This window comes from Calliopsis andreniformis, unplaced genomic scaffold, assembly GCF_051401765.1.
Source record: "Calliopsis andreniformis isolate RMS-2024a unplaced genomic scaffold, iyCalAndr_principal scaffold0276, whole genome shotgun sequence".
In the NCBI taxonomy this organism is placed as follows: domain Eukaryota; kingdom Metazoa; phylum Arthropoda; class Insecta; order Hymenoptera; family Andrenidae; genus Calliopsis; species Calliopsis andreniformis.
The window spans coordinates 102,964-117,672 of record NW_027480685.1 but is presented as its reverse complement, the minus strand read 5'-3'; positions in this window follow the sequence as shown (position 1 = coordinate 117,672).

Sequence of the window (14,709 nt, the reverse complement as noted above, 5' to 3'; positions counted from 1 at the left end):
TAGATAATCTTGAATAATATTAATAAGAAAACATAACAAAACGTACTCTTCAAATACTACCAGTAAAACCTTAAATCTTGTGAAATAGTACATACTAAGCAAATAAATAAAACTCTATTAATGTATTAAAACATATTGAAAAGAATAAGTTGAATATATATACATCAAAATTGATGTTTTAAGAAAAGTGAAATTAAAAGAACATCGTTGAATATCTGGTTCCTATTAAAAAGTTTTTAATTTTCGATTTTTAGAAGAGATGTCTGCACGCCTTTCCAACTGACTATTATTTACAGTTAATGCAATATACAATAATAAGTAATAATACAATAAATTATATTCTTTCGTTCAGTAAGTGGTGTAAGTTTAATACAACAACAGAAATAATGAATAAACGAGGATAAATATTGATAAATATATATAAAATATAAGTATCATTAAATAATCAGCGGTTTGTTGTTCGTGTTGAGTTTTATTTGGCTTTAGGATAAACATCAGAGTGTCATATATAATTAATCACTTGATAAATTTTACTAAGTAATTTGTAAATGTTTTCATTCAAAATGTCAAAATTGATTCGGAAAGACCCTTTTCAATTTCATTATTAATTTTATACATCGATTTAAGTAAAAAAGTATACCTAATCTTATAAAAATATGATAAAAAATATATTCCTTTCAGGAAAAAGATAAATTTATTAAATAAAAATTTTTGGGGGTGTTTATTAGGATAATAAAATAATAAATAACCAAAATAAATCCGTAATAAATAAATAAATAAAATAAATATTTTATCATAAAAATTCAATAAGATAATGTAAACTTTAAAGATTAGATAAAAAATAAGTATTCCCATAAAAATAACTATAATAAACAAAAAGGAAATACATAAATTAATGTATAAAGATTCATAATATACTCTGTAGGTAACATTTTTAAATTCAAAAGGATAAAAGATTCATAAAACTAAACGAAATGAGTATCTTAGTGTAAACACCATAGATATATAAAATATACAAAATATTGTAATTCTAATATCTCTATTAATAAAGAAATATTCAATAATTATATCCTTAGAGAGAAAACCTGACAAAAAGAAACACCCGCATAGACTTAATTTTCCAATTAATAGAACTATACCATTTAAAGGTATTAAAATTCTCATAGAATTAAAATTTCGAATATCTTGGTTATTATTAGATCTATGAATAAATCTTCTTGCACATATAAATATTATTGATTTAAATAAAGCATGAATAACTAAATGAAAGAAGGCTAAATCCACTAACTCTACAGATAAAATTCTTATTATTAATCCTAACTGACTTAAAGTTGATAGGGCAATAATTTTCTTTAAATCATATTCAAAATTAGCAATAGAACTAGCCATAAATATAGTAAAGATTGAGATAAATAAAATAACGTTATTATTTATTGTAAACACTAAACTGTAATAATGGATTAATAAATAAACCCCTGCAGTAACTAAGGTTGAAGAATGAACTAAAGTAGAAATAGGGGTTGGAGCTATTATAGCTGCAGGTAACCATAAAGAAAAGGGTATTTGAGCTCTTTTAGTTAAAGCGCTTAAAAATATGAAAAATATTATAAATCTATCTATTTCATAAAATATTAAATTTCACGACCCATTTGCGGAATTTGAAACAATCAATATTAAAAATCCAATATCTCCAACCCGATTACATACAATTGTTAAAACTCCAGAATTAAAAGCTCTATATCTTTGATAATAAATAATTAAACCAAAAGAAATTAAACCTAGCCCATCCCATCCTAATAAAATTGATAAAACTCTGGGACTTAAAATTATTAAACATATTGATAGAATAAATAAAATTAATAAATAAAAAAACCGACAAATTCTTTTATCTGACCTTATATATTCAATTCTGTAAATTATTACGCATGAGGAAATAATAGAAACAACTCCGATAAATATTAATCTAATAAAATCCAAATAAATAATTATTCTAAATTTTATACAAAACAAATTTATTAAATCCCATTCTAAAATAATTACATATTTAGATGTATATAAATATAGGCCTAAAAATAGATATAGTATTCCAGAAAATAGTATGAATAAACTAATTAAAAACATTTTTATGATAATTTAAAATATAAATACATATATCATTGACACCACAAGTCAATATTTTAATTAAACTATTTAAATAAAATATATTTAAAATTAATATGAAAAAATAATTAAATTTAAAAATATAAAATTTAGGGGAATTCAATGCATCAATAAAATATAATAATCTAAAATATTAGCATTAAAAATCTTTAAAATGAAATTTATTTTTCCATGTTGAACATAAATATATAAATATAATGAATAACAAAATCTAAGAAAACAATAAAAAATTAATAAATAAATCAAATATTTGAATCATAAATAAATAATTATTAACAAAAATACCTCACCAACTAAGTTTAATGAAACAGGAGCAGATATATTAGATGTACAAAATATAAATCAAAATATAGATATTGGAGGCATTAACGCTATTATCCCCTTATTTAAAAATATAATCCGTCTCCCTGAAGATTTATAACACAAATTTACTGAATAAAATAAACCCGAAGAACATAATCCATGAGCAATTATAATAATATAACTACCTACAAATCCTAAAAGTATTTCAGTTATTATAGATCTTAATAAAATTCTTATATGAATTACTGAAGAATAAGCTACCAAAATCTTTATATCAATTTGACGTAAACATAAAATTGAAACAATTAACCCCCCAATTAATCTAAATACTAAAATTACCAAATTTACAAAATAAAAATTAGAATAAAAAATATATATAAATCGCAATAAACCATATGTTCCTAATTTTAATAAAATAGCTGCTAAAATTATTGATCCAAACACAGGGGCTTCAACATGAGCTTTTAATAATCATCCATGTAATATAAATATAGGAATTTTCACTAAAAATGAACTTAATATATAAATAAATATAAAAATATTTAAATTATAATCTATTATTTCTATTAAATTTATTAGCGCTAAATTATTCAAATAAATAATAATTAATAAAAAAACCAGTAAGGGAAATGAAAAAAATATTGTATAAAACATCAGATAATAACCAGCTAATAATCGTATGTTACCTGTCCCTCATTTTACAATAATTAAACATATAATAATTAACCTTACCTCAAAAAAGAAATAAAATATTAAAAAATTTATTGTTAAAAATGTAAAATATAAAACAATCAACAAAATCAAATTTAAATTAAAACAAATTCTAGATAAATTTATTAACAAAATCAAATTAAAAATTCATAAATTTAAAATAACTAATATAAATGAAAAAAAATTAAAGCCAAAATTAAACCTAATTGTGTTTCAATATATTTCATTTCTAAAATTGAATAATAATATAAATCTAATAAACATCAAAATAAAAATGTAAATTTTAAAAATTTATTTAAATTATAAAGAAAAAATAATATCAAAATTATTAAAAAAGCTTTTATCATGTTAAATTTAATATTGAAATTCTTTGATTCCCATAAAAATAAGTACAATTAACTAAAATTCTCAAACCAATAACTCTATCGCACACAGAAAATACTATAAAATATATGAAAATTCATTCATTAGAATAAATTTCAAACATAAAGATTATTGATAGTATAGAAATTACAAAAAATTGTATACTAATCAATATTATCAATAAATCACTCTTAAAAACGAAAATCAACATAAAATTTAATAAAATTAAAATAAGTGAATAAGCAATAAAATAAAATCATTATTTTAGTTAAATAGTTTAATCTAAAACATAAATCTTGTAAATTTAAAATATCATATAATAATTTTAACTAATTAACCACAAAATATTTTATTATACAAAATACATAATAATTTTATTTTCAAAAAAAATTAAATAGATAATTATCATTAATCTCCAAAATTAATATTTAAATTAAACTACTTTTTGAATAAAATAAAATAAAATAAAATGATAATATATATTAAATATATATCAAAATAGCAGAATATTTTGTTGGTGTCGAATTTTGATTTCAAACGAACAACAAATTGAAAATTAGTTTGTAATTTATACGATAGAACCTAATAGATAATAAGAAATAAACTTACATCAAAGGTTAATAAGGAAGTAACTAGTAAAGTTAGATAAGGTCCATAATTATCTAAAATAATATTTATTTCAATCAATAAAATAAATCATTAATCTTATAATAAAATTAAATTAATCATTAATCATTAAACGCCTTCTGTGTACTAGCAAGATTTCCACCCATTTTGGTAAAGATCGAAGTAAGAAAAGAACTTTATGAAATAAAAGAAAAGGATAATGCTAGAAATAGTAAAATTAAAAATTTAGCCAGAGTAACAAGGAACGATAATAAATTAAGATGTCACAAACCTCGTTATAACGAAGAAGCATACACAGATGAATAATTCAATAAGAAATTAATAGAAAGTTACGTATCTAGCCTTACACAAGGGAAAGGAAAATATGAACAAGACCTGGAAAAAGAAATCAAATTAACTAAGGAGAATACAATCAAAGAATGGCAAAATATATGAGAGGAATCTAACACAGGAATCTGGACTAAAAGGCTGATTAGAGATATTGAGAAATGGGTCACAAGAAAGCACGGGTATGTAAATTTTTATACCACACAGATACTTACAGGTCATGGTTGCTTCAACCAATATACGAAAAAGAAATAGGTGAATACCAAACGGATCACTGCTGGTACAGCTGTCAAACACAAGATGATGCGCAACCCACTCTGCTTTACTGTAAGAAATGGAAAGGTCAAAGGCAAAAATTAACGCACAATCTAGAAATTAATATCCAATGAGAGCCTAATGAGATAATTGATGCAATTATCCCAGACTAAAATAAATGGAACGCTTTCCAAAGTTTCTGTCCAGAAGTACTGAATAAAAGACAGGCCGATGAAAGAGTAACACAAAAGACTGAAAGAGAGAACACTACAATATGATAATCTATTGTACTGTAAGAATAAGATACATACCATCTATGGGTAACAAATTAAAAGTAAAACCCTCAGGAAGATAAATATAATATAATTTAACAGAAGCGAACGCAAACCTGAAACAGGAAAGAAATATTAACCTAATTAAAATATAGATAATAATTTCCACTTAATTAAAAATAGAGAGATTGTAAAACAATAAACGTGATATATTGTATTACAACAATATTAGTACAATAAGAGTCCTTACTAGTGAATGTAATCTAAAGAGGTGCGAAGAGTTTTGGAAGCAATACAACTAAATTAACTAAAATATAAATAATAGTAAACCGTGAAATTAAATAATAACGTACCAAGAAATGCATAAACTTTGAAGACGCTGTCAAAGCTAAAAACCATAAATAACGAATCTAGTAAATCATTATAACAGAATCCAAACAAATGACAGGTCGACTAGATGGATAACCTAACACCGCACAACCCAGTCTTCAGTTTCAGACGCTGGACAACCAAATTGGACAATTGGGGCCGCAGAAATCGACTTCAGAAGCAAAAAATTCAGAATGAATTTGCAGTTTTTCGATCCTAGGATAGGGTCAGATGCAGTGGACAGCAAAAGAAGGGTTATATTTACGTTCCTGACACCCTAGGCTTCCGTTAGAGGCGCTGCTCAACCAGATCGGACAATTAGGGCCGCTGAAATCGACATGAGAATCATAAGATTGAGAATAAATAAGCAGTTTTTCCATTCTATGGCAGGTTTGGACGCAATAAAAGGCAAAGTAATGTTTATACTTACGTTCCGCACAACCCAGGCTGCAGTTTGAGCCGCTGCTCAGCCATATCGGACAAGTAGGGCCGCTGAAATTGACTCCAGAAGCACAAAATTCGGAATGAATTTGAAGTTTTTCGATCATAGGATAGGTTCAGATGCAATGGAAAGCAAAATAATGTTTATATTTACGTTCCGCACAACCTAGGCTTCAGTTAGAGACGCTACTCAACCAGATCGGACAATTAGGGCCGCAGAAATCCATTTGAGAAGCATAAAATTGAGAACAAGTAAGCAGTTTTTCGATCTTATGATAGATACCGATACAGCGGATGGCAGAATAATGATTGTATTTAGTGTAATAGTAATTTAGTAATAATTTTAATTCCATAAACTTTAAAAATTTATATGCTCATACACTAAAATATAAAGATTTAACAAAAAATTAATCATGATAAAAAATTTTTATTCTTATTTTTCATCTATAATAATTATCTTTTTATCAGTATTTTCTCTCATATTAAACAATATATTTTTCATTTGACTAATTATAGAAATTACTAACTTAATTTTTTTATCATCATTAGCTATTTCAAAAAATATGAAAATTAGAGTTCTTTATTTTTTTATTTCATTTATTAGAAGATCTCTAATTTTAACGGGAATTTTATTTAATAATTTTAATGTATACTCATCAATCCTAATAATAATGGGAACTTCATTAAAATTAGGGATTATTCCATTTAATGCTTGATTTAATTTTATATTTAAATCAATTAATTTCATAAATGCATTCTTATTAATAACATTCATAAAATTAATTCCTTTTATTCTTTTAATAAATTCAATCCCGATAAAAGAATTATTAATTATAATTACTCTAAATTTAATTGTATCACCTCTATTAATATTAAATAAAAATTCTTTAATACTAATAATATCATTTTCTTCAATTTATCAAACTTCATTAATAATAACATTAATATATTTAAATTTGTATATTTTTATTCTTTACTTCATCATATATTCAGTATTATCATATAATATAATCTATTTAATCATAGATATAAAATTAGAAAATAAAATAGAAATAATAATCTTTAACAATAAATCAAAACTTACATTTTCTTATTTATTACTAACATATATATTTATTCCACCAATAGGAGTATTTTCTTTAAAATGATTAGTGTTAGAGAACTTAGTAATTAAACTTAATGGTTTTAATCTTATCCTATCTATCGTTATTGTAATATCAAGACTATTAATAATTTGAAATTATTTAAATTTTATTAATAATAATTTATTCAATAAAAATTACTCAAATATATTCTTAAAATACAAATATATAGATATGTGAATTTTATTAATTATAACTATTATAGTAATTATATTTAGAATCATATACATTTACTTTAAAATCTAATTTCTGAAAAATTATATTTTATTTTTAAATTTGCAATTTAATATTTTGTTTAAATTATAGAAATTATATTAATAGTATTAGAAAATTTTATTTTCATAAATAAATTTACAATTTATTCCTTTTATCAGACATAATACTCTAATACTTTATTTAAAGATTTTAAGTTAATTTTAAACTATTAATCTTCAAAATTAAAAATATAAATTTAATTTTATAAATCTTAATTTCTTCGTGAATGAAAAAATGATTATACTCCACTAATCATAAAAATATTGGCATATTATATTTTATATTCGCTATATGATCAGGAATAATTGGTTCATCAATAAGATTTATTATTCGATTAGAATTAAGAAGACAGGGGCATGAATTAAAAATGATCAGATTTATAATTCAATTGTAACGTCTCATGCTTTTGTTATAATTTTTTTTATGGTTATACCATTCATAATTGGAGATTTTGGGAACTGATTAGTTCCCTTAATGATTGGAGCTCCAGATATGGCATTTCCACGAATAAACAATATAAGATTTTGATTACTACCTCCTTCAATTTTTTCATTATTAATAAGAAATTATTTAAATTCAGGATCAGGCACAGGATGAACAATTTACCCTCCATTATCATCATTTATATACCACCCATCATCATCTACCGATCTAACAATTTTTTCCCTTCATATCGCCGGAGTATCATCAATCATAGGAGCTATTAATTTTGTAGTGACAATTTTCAATATAATAAATTATTCGCTACAATATGATCAAATACCTTTATTCCCATGATCAGTTATAATTACAGCAATTTTACTTTTACTATCACTACCTGTTCTTGCTGGAGCAATTACAATACTTTTATCAGATCGAAATTTAAATTCTTCTTTTTTTACCCTATAGGAGGGGGTGACCCAATTTTATACCAACACTTATTTTGATTCTTTGGACATCCAAAAGTTTATATTCTAATTCTTCCAGGATTTGGACTAATCTCACATATTATTTTAAACGAAAGAGGTAAAAAAGCAACATTTGGAAACATAGGAATAGTATACGCAATACTAGGAATTGGTTTTCTAGGATTTATTGTATGAGCACATCACATATTTACTGTTGGAATAGATGTAGATACTCGCGCTTATTTCACATCAGCAACTATAATTACTGCCATTCCCACTGGCATTAAAGTTTTTAGATGACTAGCAACATTCCATGGATCAAAAGCTTACGCAAATCCAACAACTTTATGATCTATGGGATTTATTTTTTTGTTTACAATAGGAGGATTAACAGGAATTATATTATCAAATTCATCTATTCATATTTTACTTCATGATACATACTATGTTGTAGGACATTTTCATTATGTACTTTCAATAGGAGCAGTATTTAGAATTATTGCAAGATTATTTCACTGATATCCTTTAATTACTGGCTTAACACTAAACAAAAAATTTCTTAAAATTCAATTTTATTTTATATTTATTGGAGTAAATATAACATTCTTCCCTCAACATTTTTTAGGATTAATAGGAATACCACGACGATATTCAGATTACCCTGACGCGTATTACTGTTGAAATTTTTTACCTTCACTAGGATCATTAATTTCAATTAATAGAATAATAATATTTATTTTTATTATATTAGAAAGATTTATAGTAAAACGATTAATTTTACTTATATATTTTCAAAATTCACTCGAATGATTACAAAACTATCCCCCATTTGAACACTCATTTAATGAAATTCCTTTGATTTTTAAAAAAGAAAATAAAAAAAATAAAATTTAATTTTAAACTTATAAAATTTATAAATTAAAAATTAAATTTAATATGGCAGATTAGTGCGATGAATTTAAGCTTCATATATAAAGATATATTTCATTTATTAAGAATTGCTACATGAAATATATTTTCACTTCAAGATCCTAACTCTCCTTTTGCTGATAATTTAGTTGTATTTTATAATATTACTATATATAATATTATCAATAATTATTTCGATAACATTATTTATAATAATAAATATCATTTTAAGAAAATTTAGAAATCGATTTTTATTAGAAAATAATTTAATTGAAATTATTTGAACTATTTTTCCAATAATTGTATTAATAATTATTGCATTTCCATCATTAAAAACTCTTTATTTTGTTGATGAAATATGGACATTCTCATATTTTACAATTAAAGCTATTGGTCATCAATGATATTGAAGATATGAATATCCAGAATTTTATTTAAATTATGATTCTTTTATAATCAATGATTATTCAAATTTAAGATTATTTCGACTATTAGATGTAGATAATCGAATTATTATTCCATTTAAAACCCCAATTCCTTTAATTACAACATCTGTTGATGTAATTCACTCATGAACAATTCCATCCTTAGGAATAAAAATAGATGCAACTCCAGGACGACTTAATCAAATAATATTATTTACATACCGACCAGGATTATTTTTTGGCCAATGTTCAGAAATTTGTGGAACAAATCATAGATTTATACCTATCGTAGTAGAATCAACATCAATAAATGATTTTGGAAATTGATTACTTAGAATAATAACTTTATAAAATCCTAAGATAAAAAATTAGTTAAACATATAACATTAAATTGTCAATTTAAAATTATTAATTTTTTAATATTTTTTATTTATATTTTATTTAACAATAATAATTTAATCATTAGATGTCTGAAATGAAAGAATTGGTCTCTTAAACCATATTATAGTATAAATTCGATATACTTCTAATGGCCAATATTTAAATATTTTTTTATACCACAGATAAAACCAATATTATGATCAATTCTTCTATTTTTCACATTAAGAATTATTTACATTATAATCATTAATCTTCATTATTTATTTATTAATTTTTCTCCATATAAAAATAAAAAGAAAATATTAAAAAATAAGAATAAAAATTTATGAAAGTGAATATGATAAACCTATTATCAATTTTCGACCCATCTACATATATTATACTTATAATAAATTGAATTAGTTTATTACTACCATTAATAATGATACCAATAATATATTGATTTATTCTCTCTCGTTTAAATATATTATGAATTAAACTTATAATAATAATTTACAATGAATTTAAATTACTAATTAGTTACAAATATATATTTAATATAATTATTTTCTTAAGAATACTAATAATAATTATACTTTATAATTTAATAGGATTAATACCATATACTTTCACTCCTACAAGTCACTTATCAATTAATTTATCATTAACAATATCAATATGATTAACATATATATTTTACGGTTGAACTATAAATTCAGAAAAGATATTAATTCATTTAGTACCACTAAATACACCTTTAATATTAATAAATTTTATAGTATTAATTGAAACAATCAGAAACATTATTCGTCCATGAGCATTATCAATTCGACTAACAGCTAATATATTAGCAGGATATTTACTTTTAACTTTACTAGGATCGTCAATAGAAAGTTCCTGATTAATTATTATTCCATTTATAATCATTATTCAAAATATATTATTTATTCTAGAAATCTCAGTTTTATTTATTCAATCGTATGTAATTTCCATTCTTAGACTTCTATACTTTAATGAATCTAATCATTAAAATCATTAAATTAAAAAAAAATTGTTTATCTTAAATAAACACTAAAACAAATGAAAAATCATCCATTTCATCTAGTAACACCCAGGCCTTGACCAATAATATTATCTATTAATTTAATAAATTTATTAATAAGAGCTATTATAATTTTTCAATTTAAAATTAATTGAATTCTATTTATATCATTAATTACTATATTATTTACTATAGCACAATGATGACGAGATGTAATTCGTGAAAGAACATTTCAAGGAATGCACTCATATATAGTATTAGATTTAATAAAATTAGGAAAGTGTTTGGTGTTGTGGTGCATTATATTTGAAATATTTACAGAGATTTCAAGAAAATATAAGTGTGAAACAAGATAGAACTATCTTTGAATCAAACTGAAGAATTTAAAAATTCATAAAGGTATGTATAAGTTAATAGAGAGACGTGGAATAGACAAAATTATTGGTACGGAGCCAAATAGGTTATGTGAACAGGTGAAACAGGCTAAAGAGATTAGCATAATTAGATATTGAAAGGAACAATTATGCAGTTAATTATAAAATCGTGTTAGAGGATATATTGTATTGTAATTGTGAAAGATTTCCTCACCACCCTAGGGGTATTTATCATGGCGCGTTACCCTTTTTTTATTATAATGGGTGGTTCGCCAATAGTCATGTCATCCCACTTTCTAAAATGAAATTAATTTTAAATAAAACATAACAAAAACATAATTTTTGTATTCATTATAAAATAAAGTATTACATTTTGAAATAATAATAATAGATAATCTTGAATAATATTAATAAGAAAACATAACAAAACGTACTCTTCAAATACTACCAGTAAAACCTTAAATCTTGTGAAATAGTACATACTAAGCAAATAAATAAAACTCTATTAATGTATTAAAACATATTGAAAAGAATAAGTTGAATATATATACATCAAAATTGATGTTTTAAGAAAAGTGAAATTAAAAGAACATCGTTGAATATCTGGTTCCTATTAAAAAGTTTTTAATTTTCGATTTTTAGAAGAGATGTCTGCACGCCTTTCCAACTGACTATTATTTACAGTTAATGCAATATACAATAATAAGTAATAATACAATAAATTATATTCTTTCGTTCAGTAAGTGGTGTAAGTTTAATACAACAACAGAAATAATGAATAAACGAGGATAAATATTGATAAATATATATAAAATATAAGTATCATTAAATAATCAGCGGTTTGTTGTTCGTGTTGAGTTTTATTTGGCTTTAGGATAAACATCAGAGTGTCATATATAATTAATCACTTGATAAATTTTACTAAGTAATTTGTAAATGTTTTCATTCAAAATGTCAAAATTGATTCGGAAAGACCCTTTTCAATTTCATTATTAATTTTATACATCGATTTAAGTAAAAAAGTATACCTAATCTTATAAAAATATGATAAAAAATATATTCCTTTCAGGAAAAAGATAAATTTATTAAATAAAAATTTTTGGGGGTGTTTATTAGGATAATAAAATAATAAATAACCAAAATAAATCCGTAATAAATAAATAAATAAAATAAATATTTTATCATAAAAATTCAATAAGATAATGTAAACTTTAAAGATTAGATAAAAAATAAGTATTCCCATAAAAATAACTATAATAAACAAAAAGGAAATACATAAATTAATGTATAAAGATTCATAATATACTCTGTAGGTAACATTTTTAAATTCAAAAGGATAAAAGATTCATAAAACTAAACGAAATGAGTATCTTAGTGTAAACACCATAGATATATAAAATATACAAAATATTGTAATTCTAATATCTCTATTAATAAAGAAATATTCAATAATTATATCCTTAGAGAGAAAACCTGACAAAAAGAAACACCCGCATAGACTTAATTTTCCAATTAATAGAACTATACCATTTAAAGGTATTAAAATTCTCATAGAATTAAAATTTCGAATATCTTGGTTATTATTAGATCTATGAATAAATCTTCCTGCACATATAAATATTATTGATTTAAATAAAGCATGAATAACTAAATGAAAGAAGGCTAAATCCACTAACCCTACAGATAAAATTCTTATTATTAATCCTAACTGACTTAAAGTTGATAGGGCAATAATTTTCTTTAAATCATATTCAAAATTAGCAATAGAACTAGCCATAAATATAGTAAAGATTGAGATAAATAAAATAACGTTATTATTTATTGTAAACACTAAACTGTAATAATGGATTAATAAATAAACCCCTGCAGTAACTAAGGTTGAAGAATGAACTAAAGTAGAAATAGGGGTTGGAGCTATTATAGCTGCAGGTAACCATAAAGAAAAGGGTATTTGAGCTCTTTTAGTTAAAGCGCTTAAAAATATGAAAAATATTATAAATCTATCTATTTCATAAAATATTAAATTTCACGACCCATTTGCGGAATTTGAAACAATCAATATTAAAAATCCAATATCTCCAACCCGATTACATACAATTGTTAAAACTCCAGAATTAAAAGCTCTATATCTTTGATAATAAATAATTAAACCAAAAGAAATTAAACCTAGCCCATCCCATCCTAATAAAATTGATAAAACTCTGGGACTTAAAATTATTAAACATATTGATAGAATAAATAAAATTAATAAATAAAAAAACCGACAAATTGTTTTATCTGACCTTATATATTCAATTCTGTAAATTATTACGCATGAGGAAATAATAGAAACAACTCCGATAAATATTAATCTAATAAAATCCAAATAAATAATTATTCTAAATTTTATACAAAACAAATTTATTAAATCCCATTCTAAAATAATTACATATTTAGATGTATATAAATATAGGCCTAAAAATAGATATAGTATTCCAGAAAATAGTATGAATAAACTAATTAAAAACATTTTTATGATAATTTAAAATATAAATACATATATCATTGACACCACAAGTCAATATTTTAATTAAACTATTTAAATAAAATATATTTAAAATTAATATGAAAAAATAATTAAATTTAAAAATATAAAATTTAGGGGAATTCAATGCATCAATAAAATATAATAATCTAAAATATTAGCATTAAAAATCTTTAAAATGAAATTTATTTTTCCATGTTGAACATAAATATATAAATATAATGAATAACAAAATCTAAGAAAACAATAAAAAATTAATAAATAAATCAAATATTTGAATCATAAATAAATAATTATTAACAAAAATACCTCACCAACTAAGTTTAATGAAACAGGAGCAGATATATTAGATGTACAAAATATAAATCAAAATATAGATATTGGAGGCATTAACGCTATTATCCCCTTATTTAAAAATATAATCCGTCTCCCTGAAGATTTATAACACAAATTTACTGAATAAAATAAACCCGAAGAACATAATCCATGAGCAATTATAATAATATAACTACCTACAAATCCTAAAAGTATTTCAGTTATTATAGATCTTAATAAAATTCTTATATGAATTACTGAAGAATAAGCTACCAAAATCTTTATATCAATTTGACGTAAACATAAAATTGAAACAATTAACCCCCCAATTAATCTAAATACTAAAATTACCAAATTTACAAAATAAAAATTAGAATAAAAAATATATATAAATCGCAATAAACCATATGTTCCTAATTTTAATAAAATAGCTGCTAAAATTATTGATCCAAACACAGGGGCTTCAACATGAGCTTTTAATAATCATCCATGTAATATAAATATAGGAATTTTCACTAAAAATGAACTTAATATATAAATAAATATAAAAATATTTAAATTATAATCTATTATTTCTATTAAATTTATTAGCGCTAAATTATTCAAATAAATAATAATTAATAAAAAAAACCAGTAAGGGAAATGAAA